The 17,517-nt window shown below is 40.9% G+C and overlaps 1 protein-coding gene across 2 annotated transcripts in view; it reads left to right on the top strand.

The window, feature by feature from the left end:
* The window catches only part of LOC146503262 (leucine-rich repeat and fibronectin type III domain-containing protein 1-like protein), a 359,063-nt gene that overhangs the window by 183,677 nt on the left and 157,869 nt on the right, over positions 1 to 17,517 (top strand). For both annotated transcript variants that reach the window (XM_085130612.1, XM_085130613.1), the window contains one exon: positions 15,201 to 15,289. The gene's annotated coding sequence lies outside the window, so the exon portion shown is untranslated. The remainder of the gene's footprint in view (positions 1 to 15,200; positions 15,290 to 17,517) is intronic.

Genomic DNA, 17,517 nt, shown 5'->3' with positions numbered 1-17,517 from the left:
GGTTAGCCTTCTTGTGTGAGCTTTTCAAGTGCACTTTAAGGTTTGTGGGATTTTTTTCCCTTTAGAAATGTCCCTCATAATTTGTCTGTTTCCACTACAAGACACTTGCTTTATCCAAAACACAGTCATATTCAAAGTAATCCCAAATTGGACTCTGGCGCTTTCTCCCGACTTTTCCTGACATGATTCTGCGCGTGGACGGAGCAGCAACACAGACGACTCGACTAACGTGCTGCCACCTGCTGGCATAATGAGACACAGCAAGAAAAAAATCTGGAAACTAAACTTCATTTTCACCCTTGACTCTTGTATGACACGCACACATCAATGAAAACTAAACACATTTTTGCTATAAATTCAGTTAATTTTAGTTAGTTTTGTGAACACTCATTATAGTTTTAGTTAGTTTTCCTTTTTTTGTTTTTATTTTTATTTCCGTTAACAAAAATGTTTTTTCACTTCTAGTTTTCGTTATTTCGTTAGTTTTCGTTAATGATAATAACCTTGCTGGTTACACTCGAGACCAGCAAAGCCAGATATGACTCTGCAAAAGACAACAACAAAAAAACCCAGTTCACCTAAAAGCACTCACACATTTCTGAAATAAAGTTTTTGGATGGATGAAACAAAGGCAGGGTTTAAACTTTCTGCATCTGTAAGTTCTCTGGGGTCTGCTCAGGTCATGTCATCAAACAGTGAGCATAGGAGCCCATCCGGTCTTTAAGTGATGACGTATGAACTCTGCTTCCGGGTCCAAACTACTCTGCTTTTATTAAGGCAGTTGTGTTTTTAACATGCTTTGTTCTATTTAATCTGAACAAGCGCCTAAAAACAGTCAGTGATCACTGTCGGCCTCTCTCTGTTTTTATTACCACTGTTCAACGGCAGCACGTTTTAAAGCTCAGTGTTTAAATCCTTACCATGCAGCAGTATATGAATGACTAACCTCGTATTGTGGATGGATTATCTCAGTTGTTCTCTTGACTGAAGTTCGGTCCGTTTACAGCATCCTGTCCCTAACCATCGGGAACCCTCATGTTAACTTTTATCGAGTGGGAAAGTTAGCGTTCATCCTCCAGCTTCACTGTTTATGTTATGCTAACATAGCTGTGTTGCTAGCCACCACATAATTACATACTAGCTAGCCCAACTTCAGTAACCCTACAAACGTCACTGCTGTTTAATTTTTCAGAAAGCTCTCAGTCAGAACATGATATATCATCTTTAGATGGAAACTAACTTCCTGCTAATTTCTAACTCCGTTAAACTTCATAAATTCTGTTTTCATGGATGCAACGCTGATCATTTTATTAAAGATGAAAGAATTTAGACAGTTTGTAGCTCTCAGTGATGTTCGTTTGACCCAGAAACAGCTAAAGACATCAGACTTAAAGATGTTCACATTTCTGTCTGCAGACAATTTGCAGGGATGAATACTTGGATGTCGGGTCTCTATCTCCCTGTCAATAACAGAGTATGAACAAAGTGAGATGACAGAAAAATTGTGTTATTGTCCACACACTTATGGACCTGAATGTAAATGGACACGTATCAGCTGAACAGCTGTAGATAAAATGTTTGCATTAAAGGCTTATTTTGTGTTGTTATTGAATTTCAGCCATTTCGATCTTGAAATTGTCACTGACCTTCTATCCGCCTCGCTCATCGGCTGCTGCAACTGTTGTCGAGGTCATTTAGTCAATAATGGAGCTGTTTGGGTTTTGAGCAGACGAATGTTTATTCAGAAATCTATTTTTATGCTGTGATTGCTCACAAACAGTGTGAGAGAATCATCAAACAGCTGTATTTAGTCTGGCTGTTTGTGGCCTTCGGCAGCTGCAAGTATTTTCTCTAAATAGGACTACCTTGGATGTTGTGTTGGTTTCTTTTATGAGTCTGTCACATGAGAAACAATCAAAATGACCCTCAACAAAAGCTAAAAACTTCCTTTTAGTTTTTACAGTTCAAAACAAATTTTAATTCTCTAGATGTCTGTGGGTGCGATTCCAACAAAAAGTCCTTATAAAGAGCTGAATATCCTTGAATGTGACACCTGAGCTCCTTTCACCTCTCAGCTCAGTTGTGAAAATGAAAATCTAAGTCCGTGTCACGAATCAAATCCACCAGGAATCAAAGAAAACAGCTTTCCTTTGAAACTGATGCCCATGGATATTTGAAAATGTTTGGCCGCTCCCAGCGCGATGAAACATCTTTACTGTTTAATAGACAGCTTTAACCTTCAATCCGTGTTCAATTCAAATGGATAAAGAAAAAAAAGTAAGCGCAAATGGTGAGATTTCTATCCAAAAACGTTCAGCCGGTTCAGTTCCAGGCAGGGAGGAGGTGGTGGAGATCTGTGCCCAGCTGGGGGATGTTCTGGTGGGGCTTAATGCTGGCGGGGCGCCCCTGGAGGCCGAGCTGTAGGGAGGGAGGGATGAAGAGAGATGAGGGACCCACAGGGGAGAGAGACTCAGCTCTGACCATCTGCCAGCCTCCAGACGCTGCCAGCACACACTTACACAAACAACCCTGAATGCATCCTTTCTGCCTGCATACATTCATTCACCCTACGCGTCTATACGCTGTATATTTTTAGCCAATCAGGAGCGTTAATAGCCTGCATGTGTATGTGTGTGTGTTGGCCGATAGATGCAGGGTCTGGCACTTCTGCTGCCTCCCTGCTGAATTTACACTTCTCTCTCAGGATAAAACAGCCCTCCACCTATTAACTTCTCCATCCAGCCATCCTTGCATCGCCACCTTCTGTTTCTGCTCCTCCTCCTCTTCTTCGTCTTTTCCTTCTCTCCACAAATTCCACGTCGGTTTACCTGTCCCTCCTTTTATCACTCCAGTGTGTGTACACCAAATAAGAGCTGTTGCTCTATATGCAACATTTCCAAGAGTCCCTCAGGACATCTGACATATTTTTGCTTGTTCATGGTCAAACTGTTCATGATGCTGAAGTCAAAAACAGTCAAAGTCAAATAATATTTTTGGAAATGTTGCCAAATCTTGTTTTTTGTTTTTTTTTCCTTATATAAATGAGTTTGTCAAATATTTGCTACTTAAAAGATGAAAAGATCAACATTTGTTGGGGAGGACAGAGCGCATGCAGCAGATGCCATCTGGATGATGTCATAATAAATTAATAAGTGGTGATGTCGCCGGTGTTTTGAGATGTGTGGATGACTTTTTGTAAACTTGGAAAATCAAATGACTCTACTACAAAAAGAGTTCAAATCTCAGCAACTTGCACAAAGTTTGAATCAATGAAAACTATCAACAGATTTTTGAGAAATTGTTCTCGTTGCACCCATGTGCTGTATATGGAAGATAAACACACCCACTGCGATTCCCCCCATTGGTTTCAGCCTCAGCAACAGCTTTTTTGTCACACCAAGGTTGTTTTTTGTAACCAGACGTGACCAGATGTGGATGAGACAGCGCAGTGATGAAGGATCAGATAATGCTAGCTTGCTAGCTGGAGCCATGACGTGCACGAGCTCATCACGTACACATGTTACAGTAGTTGGTACTAAATCGTCTTTCTCTGGTGAGCCTGTAAGGATTACCACAGCTGATCATATACTTTGCACTGACTTCAGTCAGACTGACCATCTGGTTGTTCTCCACCACATCCACGAACCTTCGCTTTGGTCTTCCGCCTTTATTCTTTCCTTGCAGTGACATCTTCAACATCCTTAGGCCAGTATATTGACGTTCCCTCTCCTGTACATCTCCAAACTGTGAGCTTAGCCTCAGATGTACACATTTATAATCCTGTCTGTCAACAAACTATCATTGATTGTGCTGCATCCAGATCCACTTCCATTTTTGTCAGTGCTACCATCTTCTAACATACTTCAGAGCAGAGGTGTCATCTTTTAGACCTTTCTTTTCAGCTTTGCAGTAACACTCAACCCTGCCTTGCAACGTCATCATTTGACTTGCCTTCTTTCATACGCGTGTACTCTGTCTTGTTTCTACATTCCTCTAAGTTATTTTCACGCAATAAAACGTTGATGCAGGCTTCTTGGATTTTGGTATCAGCCAGGCTCTGCTCTCTCGTCTTCAGCTAGTTCAGAACGCTGCAGGCCGACTCTTGACAGGCGCTCGTAAACATGACCACGTTTCCCCAGTCTTGGCTCGTTTACACTAGTCCATTGTAGAATTGATTTTAAGATAATTTTATTTAAGTCTAAATGGATTAGCTCCGTCATACCTCTCTGATATGTTAACTAAAAATACTCCGAATAGAGCTCTCAGGTCAGCTGATAAGTTGCTTCCAGTTTGGAAACAGGCTAAAGAACAGAGGAGATCGGGCCTTTGCGATTGCTGCACCCAAACTTTGGACCAGTCTCTTGAAATTAGGATCGCTCCAACACTTGACATTTTTAAAACCCGTCTGAAAACACAGTTTTTTGAGGGTTTTTTTTTTTTGTTCTTTGTGTGTGTTTATTCTACTTTTTACTTTTTTATTATGTTCAGAACTTCGGTCAACCTGTGTTGTTTTTTTAAATGTGCTTATAAATTGATTGATTGAAAACTAGCCACCTCAAACCAACCCGTATTGTTTCTCAAATAAGTGTCCCAAAAGTTTGAGTGCAGTGAGTAATGCCAGCCTTGCCCTACCTTTAGACTTTACTGCTATAGTCATTGTTTAGTTATGAAAAATATTCACTCTCTTTACAATTGTTATGAAAGGAGAAATAAGCTAGGTTAGACCTACACTGTGTTTCATAGCAGGCTGTAAACATGCCTGTGCTGTAAAGTTGGACATTTAGGAGTCTTTGGTGATCGGTACCCCTGAGCTGCCTTCACTCTGGAGCTTGATGCTAGTTTGAACCTCATAAAGAAGAACACAGTGCGACTCTATTAACATGCCACCTGTTGACGGATGCAGATCAGTGTGCAGATGTTCAGGTGTTTAGTTTACATTTGCATCTATCACATAGAGCCATCGGGGAGCATCTAATCCCAAAGTCACTGTACAGCATTGCGATGTCCTCGAGTATACAGCCAGCGGGAATGAAGTCCCTCGAAAAACTGCACAAGTGTTGAGGGGGCTGGTGTCGTTATTAAAGCAAATATTGATTTGATTTAGGTTTTCGGATTTCGATTCATGAATAAAAATTATTCATGGCATTCTTTTTGAAGCATCTTCTAAACTTTGGCGTAGCTCTGTACACATGGGCTTTTGATCCTTCAGTCTGTACTCAGCATGTGTGAAGACTGGGAACAACACATGTAAATTTGTCAGACTTAGCGTGTTTCTGCTGTGTGTGATCCTGCGTTAATCAGCGGAGCTGAGAGCAGAGAGGATTAGTGACTTAATCAGGGTGCTAGATGATGGTTATTAATAGAATTATACTGAGTTGTCATCGCTGTGATGAGAGCACTTTATTCCAAAGTTTCTCCTTTTTTTATAGTTCCTTGTTCCATTTGAGAACACAGCACATGTTTGTTAAACACCGAGAAATATGGCAGAGCGCTTTGATCAATCTATCAGGTCCACACATTAATTAATAGCACCCTTTAATCCTGCCCATTCGTCCAGTGACTCATCCATCATCTGCTGTCTGCACTCAACCAAAGACTTTACCAGTCAAGTTGTAGGTTTTGTTTCAAGCAGCCAACTAATCGCACATTTATAAGTAATTTCATTACAAAAATACATTATTTTGTAGGTGGAAACATAATAAGTGACATTTATCTCAAACATAGCTTTTATATGCTACAAAGCAACAGGATAACCTGTAATGAGTGAGCGCCATTCCAACTGGCTACCAATTATCCCTCCAAATCTCTCCCCAGTTATAATTCAGCAGCATCTCCAACAATAACGTTATTGCTGGTTTGCTATAACTGGACCAAAATGATCAGGAAGCTGTCATCAGACCTGCTGCTCATTCTGTGAGCCGACCGCTGGAAACCAAAAGCTCACATAAACCTAAAAGGAAATCTCTTCCCACACCACCTGATCTCCTCTTCTGCCCTTTATCCAGAGATGATAAAGTCTTTTCTGTTTCTTTCATTTGCTTTTGAACGATCTTAAGTCCTGTCTTTTTCCGTGTCACTGCTCTGTCTGTAACATTAGACATTTGGTTTCAGTCGCCGTCTGTCCATCGGTGGTTTTAGACTAATTAACACTTGTTTGAAAACTTTTGATGTATTTGCACTGGGCTAATGAGTTATCAACTGTAGTCGTTATATTCTTTTCTCCCTGTCTCGCCTCTCTGACTTCGCATTTCCCACTTGCTGTGACAGCCGAGGAGACAAACGATGAGAGAAAGTGGAGTGATCATAAATTACTGCAGTGTGCTGTAGAGACTTTCACGCTGTCTTGAAATGAAACGAGGGCGTGTAAGTTAAACGGGTGATTAAAGCAAATAAAATATATTTTTTCCTTTTTAGTGGCACTGATGGGGGAATGCCGTTAGCTGAGGTCAGTGAGTGCCCAGCTGCAGAGTTAAGACGTTCACCCTCACAAAATAATCCAGCCTCATGCAGAAACTATCAAATAACCGCGGGGAGCAATCCTGCAGATGATAATGACTGTCCGTGAACTTGCTCCACAAAGTGACTTCTCATTGCTCAGCCATTAAGGGACAGCTGTACTCTCCAACCATATAATCCATCCCTTCTTTCTAATCGGATGCAAACCTTTGTTGGTCCTGTTTTTTGCATTGCTCGCTTCTTTCTTCTCCTTCACCTTCCCCACTAGTCGTCTTTCACTGGCCTGCTTTATTCATTGGAATATTCTAATGTGGGTTTTTCTGAGGATGGTCTCAGGTGTTAAAATAAAGTCCTCCTGTCAGCTGTAGCAGGTCAATTGACCTGCAGTGGCAGCTTTGGCAGGAAAACAGACATCTGGAGTCTGATTCAGCAGTAATATTATCTTTGTCTTACCTGAAAGTGTTGGTTTTCTCCTGGATTTTAATGCCATCTATCTTTATTGCACCTATTTATGGTCCCAAAGCACTGCTCTGGCCTTGGGTCAGAACATTTCCAATGTGAACAGGTTGGTGGCGTACTGGGTTTTTATTTAGGGGTACGCTTCCTCCTCACCGTCACCCAGCTGACTGGCTGCCTGGGACAATGGGGTGTGGACCCAGGTGTCCAACTCACTGAGCCTGGCCTCCAGCCTTATTTATTACACGGCTGTTTTTACTAAAGGAGGCTCAGTGATCAAGAAAGAGGAGGAAGCCATGCGATTAGTGACTAGGCTAGGAGCTACGCTAGGAGCTACGCTAGGAGCTACGCTAGCAGCTACGCTAGCAGCTATGTTAGCAGCTACGCTAGCAGCTACGCTAAGCTAGTGAATCCCTAAAGATACAATCAGTGAATATAATTTGAAACTGATCCAGCAGAAATTGTACTTTGGATAAAGCACTTAAAGGTTACATTACAAAATAAGTTTTATTTAAAGGTCTGTAATAAAACAAGCAATGAAGCCATTCGATTAGTGACTAGGCTAGGAGCTATGCTAGCAGCTATGCTAGCAGCTACGCTAGCAGCTACGCTAAGCTAGTGAATCCCTAAAGATACAATCAGTGAATATATTTTGAAACTGATCCAGCAGAAATTGTACTTTGGATAAAGCACTTAAAGGTTACATTACAAAATAAGTTTTATTTAAAGGTCTGTAATAAAACAAGCAATGAAGCCATTCGATTAGTGACTAGGCTAGGAGCTATGCTAGCAGCTACGCTAGCAGCTACGCTAGCAGCTACGCTAAGCTAGTGAATCCCTAAAGATACAATCAGTGAATATATTTTGAAACTGATCCAGCAGAAATTGTACTTTGGATAAAGCACTTAAAGGTTACACTACAAAATAAGTTTTATTTAAAGGTCTGTAATAAAACAAGCTACACAAATGAAGCCATACAGAACAAACACTGCAGAGAGAGCCAACACCGAGTGAGAGTGCCATCAAGAGAGCAGCTTTGTTTATACAGCATTTTGCATTTAATCCTGAGTTATGATTAATCTTGGGCTGTCTTCCACAGTGTGTCTTTTGTCCCATCTTCCTTCCCTCTTCCCCCAACTGGTTGGGCAGATGGCTGCCCCTCTCTGATCCCAGGTCTGCTAGAAGTTTCTTCCTGTTAAAAAGGAGTTTTTCCTTCCCATTGTCACCAAGTACTCGTCATAGAAGGGCATCTGATTGTTTTCTCTGTATTATGGTATGGTGTTTACCTCACAATATGAAGCTCCGAGCTTGAAGCAGCTGTTGAGATTTGGTGAACTGAATTGAATGTAGTTTGGGGACAGACAACGATGTGCTTTAAAAGTGATCTGTAGCCAATGGCGAGAAGCCAGAAATGGGCTGATCTGGTAGTATCTAAAAAAAACAGTAAGAGGTTTTTTCACTGTTGCATGTGCTGTTTATGCAAGCGAGAGGGCAGCGAGAGTTCAGCAGCCAAATTGATCTACAAGTCCTGATATGTGTTCCATTGCAACGCTGTAGAAAGTTCATAAAGTCTATTTTAGCTGTTGGAGGTTGTATGGCTCAGTGCTAAGGACTTTATGTGCAACGTGTGAATCATGATTTGTTTTCTACCCAAACCTCAAGTTAAACCTCAGATTGCACCCCTTCTTTCCTCTCTGGGATTATTTCTGGGGATTGAAGTATATGGATGGAAAGATTGGACAAATCAGTTCAGTTGGTCCAGTCTTCATCTTCAATAATAATGCAATAAATAATTAATCATTTTTATAATATTCAGTGCTTATTATTGATGCATCAGCCAGAGTATAAATATAAAGGTATCCTACTGAGATCACTTTAGAGGTAATGATGAGATTTTTTAAATCAAATATTTACAAACATGTTTACCAAACAACCTAAGTGGACTAGAATTGATTGAAAACATGCAGAGGAAACAAGGATGTAGTTTCTGTCACCATCAGCTTATCATGGAAATCCACGATCCGCTGTTTCATTGCTGCCTAAATATATGTTTAGACATGTAGACAAACCACACTGTGTGGTTATAAAAAGTATTGTATTCTCCCAGCAGAAGTTTTCACTGCCCAGTGTTTGTTTTGCTGGTTGGAAGTACTGATAAGAAAGAAGATGGATGTTTTGTTCATTAAGAAAAAGAGAGATGCGCTCTGTGCAGTCTGTCTTTAGTTGGAGACTCTGAGACTCCAGCTGGTTGTAGAGAAACACTGGGTGGAGGCAAAGCTCCGGCCTTATTAATCCTCAGTGTGTAAGTCGACCCTAACCCCACCTCGAGGCATCGCAATATGTAATTTGTTTTTATTAAATTGTTCTTCCGAGTCTCAACAATCATGGAACAAACATTATAATCACTGTGAGAAATATCAGAAACTATTCACAGATCTATGATGATTTAGACCTCATTAGTTGTCGTCGCAGGGTTTCTTCCTGTTTTCTCTACGGATATTCCAGCTTCCTCCCACAATACAAAGACGTGCACGTTAGGTTAAGTGATGGTTCTAGCTGTGGATGGGAACATGAAGATCAATAGTGGTCTGTCTCTCTGTGTTAGCCCTGCAGCGCGATGTCAACCCAGTGAGCCTGAACTGGATACGCAGAAGAAACTGGTTAGATGAATGAATGAATAGAGACGCCAAATTATAATCATGCAATGGAGTCAGTCCGTGTAGCCAATTCACCTGCAAACATGACTATTTGGAACTGAATTGGACAGAGTGACTGACTCACATCACAGCGAGTTTCTCTCCAACTCTTTAGGTTATTTGAGCCGTTTATTGTGACCCATTGTTTCTGTTTAACTAGTGGCCATAGTCATTATGATCGGAGAAAGACAAAAGACGTGCGGTTATAAGATTTTACAGCCACAAAGTCCATATAGGAGGAGCTTTACATGAATGAATTGATCATTGACTGTTTTTTATTCCTTTACCAAAGTAGTTCAGTGGCTTTAACTTTATTTCTGTTGTTGAGGACAAACCCACACCAAGCTAGGTGAGCAAAAAAGCTGCTGCTGGCTGCTCCACTAATTCTGGACTCCTGCAGATCATTTTTATTTGGTGAGAGCAAGCTGCCAGTGTCATGTTTAATTCCAAAGGACTTGTTGTAATCAGTGAATTATAGATAAATTATAGACTTTGAACAAAAGCCAGTGCTTTTGAAGAAAAAATAATAACATTCTCTTTATCTGATGTATTAAAGATGTATAAAGCTGAGAGTAAACTGTGCCATTTCTCATTGTTCATGATGAAACATGACTGTGGTGGTATCATTGGTCACCACTCCAGCTGCACTATGAGAGAAGTTGGCCATTGTTACAGTCCCTCCTGTTCTGATCAAGGGCAAAAGTCAGAATAATGATCCCACAGTGGGACTCATTAATGTGACACTGGTGCAACCGTGAAATACTTTAAAAAACCCGAATAGAATAAATGGAGGCAAAAAAATGCAAAGTGAAAGACTTCTTTCAACAAAGAAGAACAAATAATTACGTTTCGGCACTTTGTTTGTTTGCATGTGTCCTCCGATGTAGGACGCAGCATCGGAGGAAACAAGGAAGTGCACACTCATCGTAGGCTGGGAAACAGCAGATATTAGAATTATCATGCAGATCTACATTTTAAATCGTACAGAAGGTCACGATGTTTGAATAAATGAATAGTCATTAAATGATGGATGCAAAAAATCTAATTGTTTATGCAACTATTTGTGCATTTTTCTTTCTTTTTACCACAGACTGCATGAATAAAGCTGGATGTAGTTTCCTAATCTAAGAAGTAAAGACAAAGTAAAGACCAGGGGGCAACTCCACAAGTCCATGAAAAAAACTAATTTCTGACAAGTTTTCTTCTGGTCTCAGTTGCTATTTTCTAGTCTTACTAAATGCAGCATGGCATTCATTTCACACTCAGAAGCTACCCTGCAGCTTCACAAGTATTCTGGCTAATCTGCACTGGTCACGCCACTTTATTGTTATTGATATTTATATTTAAAAGTGCAATACTGTGATTTTCTGCTGCTCATTCCTGTGCAATATCCCATCTGCCCTCCTGTCATATTTCTTTTCAAGATTTTCTTATTTAATCACTAGTGTACATATATTTATATTTATAGATACATATATATTTAGTCATCTTTTCTCTTTACCATGTCTCTCTAATATTTTGTTCCTTACTATTTTTCTATTTTTTCTATTATATTTTATTATATTGTCTCCTACTGTATCATGCTGCTGAGTGACTGCTGCTCGTCAAACACATTCCATTGCAATGTTGACCCTGTGCTAACTTGCATATGACAAATAAAACTGAAAACTGAACTGAATTTCATAAATTATGGTTATTATTAGTTAAAAGGGAAAAATTAAGCAGGTATGCTTTATGGTGGGCTTACCCTGCCACATGCATGTGTAATTCCCCACAGTTTCTCAGCCAGAAGCTCCAGTCCACACTCCACAGTATATACCAACAATCATGGTACATTTGCTCAAAATGCCAATCCACACTTTATATATCAAACCCGCGTCTTTAAATCGATGTTGCACACTGTGGCATTCAAAACAGTTGCTGAACATCTCTGTAGCCTTTAGATTAGATCTTGTAAAGTTCTGGTTATATTATGAGCATGATTATCCTCAGCATCACGTCTCCCACTGTGGATGACGACTCCTCCCAAAGCGTAATTACGGTTGAATGTAGCACAATGTCAGCAGAGCAGATTATAGACAGAGGAGGGCTGGACAGTGAGCAGAGCCAGACTTACTCTGTCCCATCTACTTATCTCTCCTCTCATCTTAATAAGACCAGAGGAGCGGCAGCATTCTTCCCACAAGGCCTCACTGTCCGGGTCTGAGCCACAGTCTCATTAACCAGGCATATTGGCCTCTGCAGTACAAAGGGCTTCCTTTGGAGCTGACACTCCAGCATCCTGACCGGCTCATTTAAAAGTGAAACGCTGACATCCTCGCTGTGCCATCATCGATATCAGCACAGAGAGCGAGAGGGAGGACGCTTAGCTTTTATTCACGCGCAGCTGCTGGGTGTTGAAGACGAGATGTGGCGTTTGATTCAGATGTTAGCGAAATTAAGTGAAGGGGATCATCTCTAACTGCTGAATAGACCTCAATCTCTCATGATCATTTAGATCTTCTTCTGTCCTGTTAATCCAGTCACATCACACAAAGCTATATGTTTGATGTGTGACCTCATAATCCCGATTCACAATCTTTATTGAATGTTTGCGTTTTATTGCGAGCAGGGAACAAGCCGACGTGAATTTTTAACTTGTAAAAGGTAGAATATGCAGAAGCATCATCTGTGCTGCCGAGTTTGTTTTTTATCTTCACAAACAGCCTCATGCATTCAAATGACAGCTGCTCAATGATGCAGATGCCAAAAAAACCTGTCCAGTCTTCCTCCATTTGGTACCATGACGTAACACAGCGTCCACAGTGTTGCTTTTTCTAAGTGAAGCCCATAGAGAGCATGCTCCGATCAGATTTCTTCCCGCCAAGCTAGCTGACTTCCTGCTGGCTCTCTGCAAAATCATACAGCTCATCTATACTTTCCAAATGTCAGCAGACCAGATGGAATATACTCGAGTGATAAACAGAGTCCTTTTTCACATTAGTAATAATAATAATAATGCATTTATATAGCGGCCCCTCAAAGCGCTTTACAATACCACTATTCATTCACTCTCGCATTCACACACTGGTGGAGGCAGCTACGGTTGTAGCCACAGCTGCCCTGGGGCAGACTGACAGAAGCGAGGCTGCCATATCGCGCCATCGGCCCCTCTGGCCAACACCAGTAGGCAGTGTTGGGGAGTAACGGAATACATGTACCGCCGTTACGTATTTAAAATACAAAATACGAGTAACTGTATTCCGTTACAGTTACCGTTTAAAAAGGTGGTATTTAGAATACAGTTACTTTGTTGAAATAAATGGATTACACGGCGGTACTTCCCTGTTTCATATTGTGGCGGGTCAGGACTGTTTGGGTTTTGTTTGACAGCTACGTTCTGTTGTTCCAGGCGGCAGCGTTACGGTTGCCATGGTTACAGGGTGACGCTCTCCCTCAGCGTGTTTCCTGGGTGAGAGAGCGCCTGTTGTTGTTGTTGTTGTTGTTGTGCTAAGCTAATAGGCAGAATGCTACAGGTATAGCTCTAAAGAATGTAGCATCATAGGCAGTGTAGTCCGTGCTGCAGGGAGAATGGACTGCCATACACGTTATGTGTCTGTGAGCGAGGGAGGGAGAAAAAGGAAAAGTACGAGCTGTCATCGAGCAAAAACGGGAGCTGGAAGCATGTAAATATAATAATAACCACTGCAGCCAAGAAGAGAGCCTGACGAGCCCAGTTGTAAGTAAGCTATTAAGACTCGACTGTACATCGTGTTCGTGTTTTCCTCCAAAAACAATAAGTTCTGTTGGAGCAGCCTTTCAACGCCTCTCTCTGTCTCTGCTAGCAAAGTTGACCCAGACAACAAAGTAAAGCTAGTTTTCGGCTACGAGCCGACACAGAACCCACCGTATTAGTCAGAGGTCCCTTTACTACGGTTCGGAGCCGCGGACCTTCAGTAACAGTAATAAATCACAGCAATAGTACATTCATGTAGTTGTAAACAGCATGATAATATATTAAGTAATCCAAAGTATTCAGAATACGTTACTCTCATTGAGTAACGTAACGGAATACGTTACAGAATACATTTTGGGGCATGTAATCTGTAATCTGTAATGGAATACATTTTAAAAGTAACCTTCCCAACACTGCCAGTAGGCGGTAGGTGAAGTGTCTTGCCCAAAGACACAACGACCGAGACTGTCTGAGCCGGGACTAGAACCAGCAACCTTCCAGTTACAAGACGAACACCCAACTCAACTCTGGAGCCACGATCGCCCCAATTAGTGTGCGGAGAAAAGTTATTTTTGGGTCATGAAATCAAATTGTAGTAACATGGTGTGGCCACTATGGCAACAGCCATGAAGGGCTCTACAATCACCTCTATGTTAACTTTATAGCCACACACTGTATATAGAATAGCTACTGTGACATCACTTTGCTTTGATGCTCTGATCGTGCTTTTGAGGCTTTTGTGGAACAGCCTTCCTCAGACAGTCAGGTCGGCTCACATTGTTTGTTTTATGAATGCTGAAAACTTGATTTTATAGCTTAGTGTTATTTGAACTGTGAAGCACTTTGTAGCTCTGTGTTTTGAAAAGTGCTATATAAATAAAGTTATTATTATTAATGTTGTTATTATTGGGCACGGTGGTTAGCACTGTTGCCTCACAGCAAGAAGGTCCTAAGTTCAATTCCACCGTTCCAGGATCTTTGAGTTTGCATGTTCTCTCTGGGTACTGTGGCTTCCTCCCACAGTCCAAAGACATGCAGTTAGTGGGGATAGGTTAGTTGCCCATAGGTGTGAATGTGAGTGTGAATGATTGTCTGTGTCTATGTGTTAGCCCTGCTACAGACTGGCGACCTGTCCAGGGTGTTCCCTGCCTCTCTAAGACAGCTGGGATTGGCTCCAGCCCCTCGCATCCCTGACAAAGGATAAGCGGAAGAGAATGAATGGATTATTATTATTATCATACATTATTTTTCAACTCTACCTAATGTTTTGTGCTGTTTTTCAGTTTTTTTGTTTTGTTTCTATTGGATCCAGAATGGAATATATTTGTGCAAGATGTGAGTGCTAAATTATCACTCTAGTGATAATTGATAATGATGATAATTAGTGACACAGATTAATGGAGGTGAGGCCGAGCAGACGGGTAGTAGCTACTTTTAATAAGTGAGTTGAAAATGTTCAGCCTCAGTATATTTGTCAAAAATCTTCTGAAACTATATTATTGTGAAAAAGTTGTTTGCTTAAAAGCAGCTTGTTTGTAACTGCAGTTGGTTTTTGTGTATCGATACCAAGAACCTGAAAACTTGGCAGATAAGTCCTGAAAAGTTGATTCTGTTCATCTGGACGTAGCATTTTCACCACTTTCACCACACTGTACTGTGTATTATTTTTAGTAGTAGTAGTATTAGCATTATTATTATTACCTGGATGCATGAAATATCTATGTCCAGGTGAACAGAATCACCTTTTTGGGACTTCCTTGCCTGGATGATTGCGCCTGCAACGAGACTTGGCAGATAAGGTTTTACATGACATTGAATTCTCTTTTTAATTAAGCAAAAAAAGATTTTTAATCAATGAAAATCTTCTTTTTTTCCAGGCTGTTCCCGATCGAGTCATCACATCGCTACCGTACTTCGCCGTGAGAGGCTGACATTGTTGAAGAGATACTGAAACCCTCTGAAGCAGGTAGGATCGCTTTTGCAGAGTAACTGATGTTTTCTTCCGCCGGGGGTCCAGAGTATGACTGCTCTTACTGAGTTTTTCTAAATGCACCACTTGAAACCCACTTAAGCAGAGGAATGATCAGAAGCTCCCCTCTCTCTCTTCCTCCCTCTCTTTCCATCTCTCGTTCAACCTCTGTGGTAATTTCAGATCCCGCAGGCAGACGCCTGCGTCTCTATTTGATAAATAATGAATCTTCCAGAATTGAAATGGATCTTTAACAAGGCTAACACACGGACAAACACGGCACACACACACTCATAATGCCTCCGTCATTCTGAAGCCACCACAGGTCAGAAGGTTACTGCTGTACTTTGTTGCACGTCTGTCAGTTTCGTTGCTGTCTGACACACACACACACACACACACACACACACACACACACACACACACAGAAGTGATAGCTACATGCGTGTTGCTAATGTCTGTGTGTTTGTGTTTGCAGTTATATTGACAGAGCACACGAAGAATGTGTGATGAGCATGATGCTGTTTTTTGTATATGTGTGTGTGTGTGTGTACATGTTTAGACGTCTTTGTGTGGACAGAAAATTGGCATGCCACTATACTTGTGGAGGCCAACAGTCGCTTATGGGGACAAAACACCCGCCCCCACAAGTTTGAAGGCATTTTTCTCAAAATGTGTTACAGTTGGGTTATGGTTAGGTTTAGCTGATGGTTAGGGTAAGTGGCTAGGGAACGCATGTCAAAGACATGTCCTCACCAAGATATGAAAATGAGTTTGTGTGTGTGTGTGTGTGTGTGTGTGGGGGGGGTCTTAGGGGAGAGTTTTGTATCTTGATAGAAACTGAGACATATGAAGTGACATGATGAGTGTTTGAAGTTGTATAAAACATGAAACTGGTCATACAGCAGGTACAGCGTGTTAGCGTTACAGACAGGTTGTTGGGTTTGTTAGCACGGGAAGCGCTGATTGAGCTTTTGACCTGTAAGCAGATAAAAGCCACTATGACGACCTTTACTTCAGTCCCATCACGGTGCCTCATGTTGAGCTACTTCGATGTAGCAGTCTTGGAGTTTTCACTAGAGATGGCACGATACCACTTTTTTATGTCCGATACCGATATCATAAATTTGGATATCTGCCGATACCGATATGAATCCGATATAGTGTGTTTTTTAATCAATAAAACGTTTTTTTTAATATCTTGCTGCATTTTGTATAAGTTTATACTCAAGTTTAAATAAATAACAACACTAAAGCTATTCTGTTATACCTGTATGTAAAAAATACACTGCGCCCAAAATATTTCATAGTTCAGCAAAACTGATCAATCTAATAAACTTAAACCTGCTCCATCCTCCCTATTCTGGTATTTTAAAGAGTACTTAGCAGAAATATTAAGCAACCTAACTAATAGGGTTGCAAACTCCCAGCAAAAAAAAAATAGGGAACCACCCCCCACCCTCCACCTCATGATGCTTAATCGATGTAATCAAATTTAATTTGATGCAGGGGGAAAATGCACAAAAATAAATTATTTTTCAAGAATAATTAAATAGATTCAACATTTTTCTTCAACAGAATTGCAGACTGCACAGATGGTATCTTCCCAAAGGAAAAAGTACTATAGCTTACTAGGGTATATTAGACTTAACAGTTACTATATACAGTAATGGACTTCTATATATTTTACATCAGATTTTGATGTGGGTGTAAGAGTCAGATAATTATTTATTAAAAGCTCGACATTTTAAATGAGAATAAGAAAGAAAAGTATGTCTTTGTGCCCCCTTCTCCCTGTTCATGCCCTATCGGCCCCCCTGGCTAAACTTTGCTAGATCCGCCCCTGCACAGTTACCAGCCGTCAGCTGCGTAGAAAAAGATCCTGGTGTAGAAAGTAATATTAAATAAATTCTAACAGCAGATTATCAAGCTTAAACGTGCTGCTGTTGTTCAGCCGCTGGTTTCCTCTTTCTGGTGAGAAGTGGGCCAAAAACTAAGAAGAGAGACGGACTCGCGACAGAAAAGCCGATCAGCTGATCATTAAGCAGTTTCACGATTGAAGTAGCAGCAGGAGAGCAGTGTTGGGGAGTAACGGAATACATGTACCGCCGTTACGTATTTAAAATACAAAATATGAGTAACTGTATTCCGTTACAGTTACAGTTTAAAAAGGTGGTATTTAGAATACAGTTACTTTGTTGAAATAAATGGATTACACGGCGGTA

This window comes from Neolamprologus multifasciatus, chromosome 14, assembly GCF_963576455.1.
Source record: "Neolamprologus multifasciatus chromosome 14, fNeoMul1.2, whole genome shotgun sequence".
Classification (NCBI taxonomy): domain Eukaryota; kingdom Metazoa; phylum Chordata; class Actinopteri; order Cichliformes; family Cichlidae; genus Neolamprologus; species Neolamprologus multifasciatus.
This window is presented reverse-complemented; position numbering and strand designations above follow the sequence as displayed.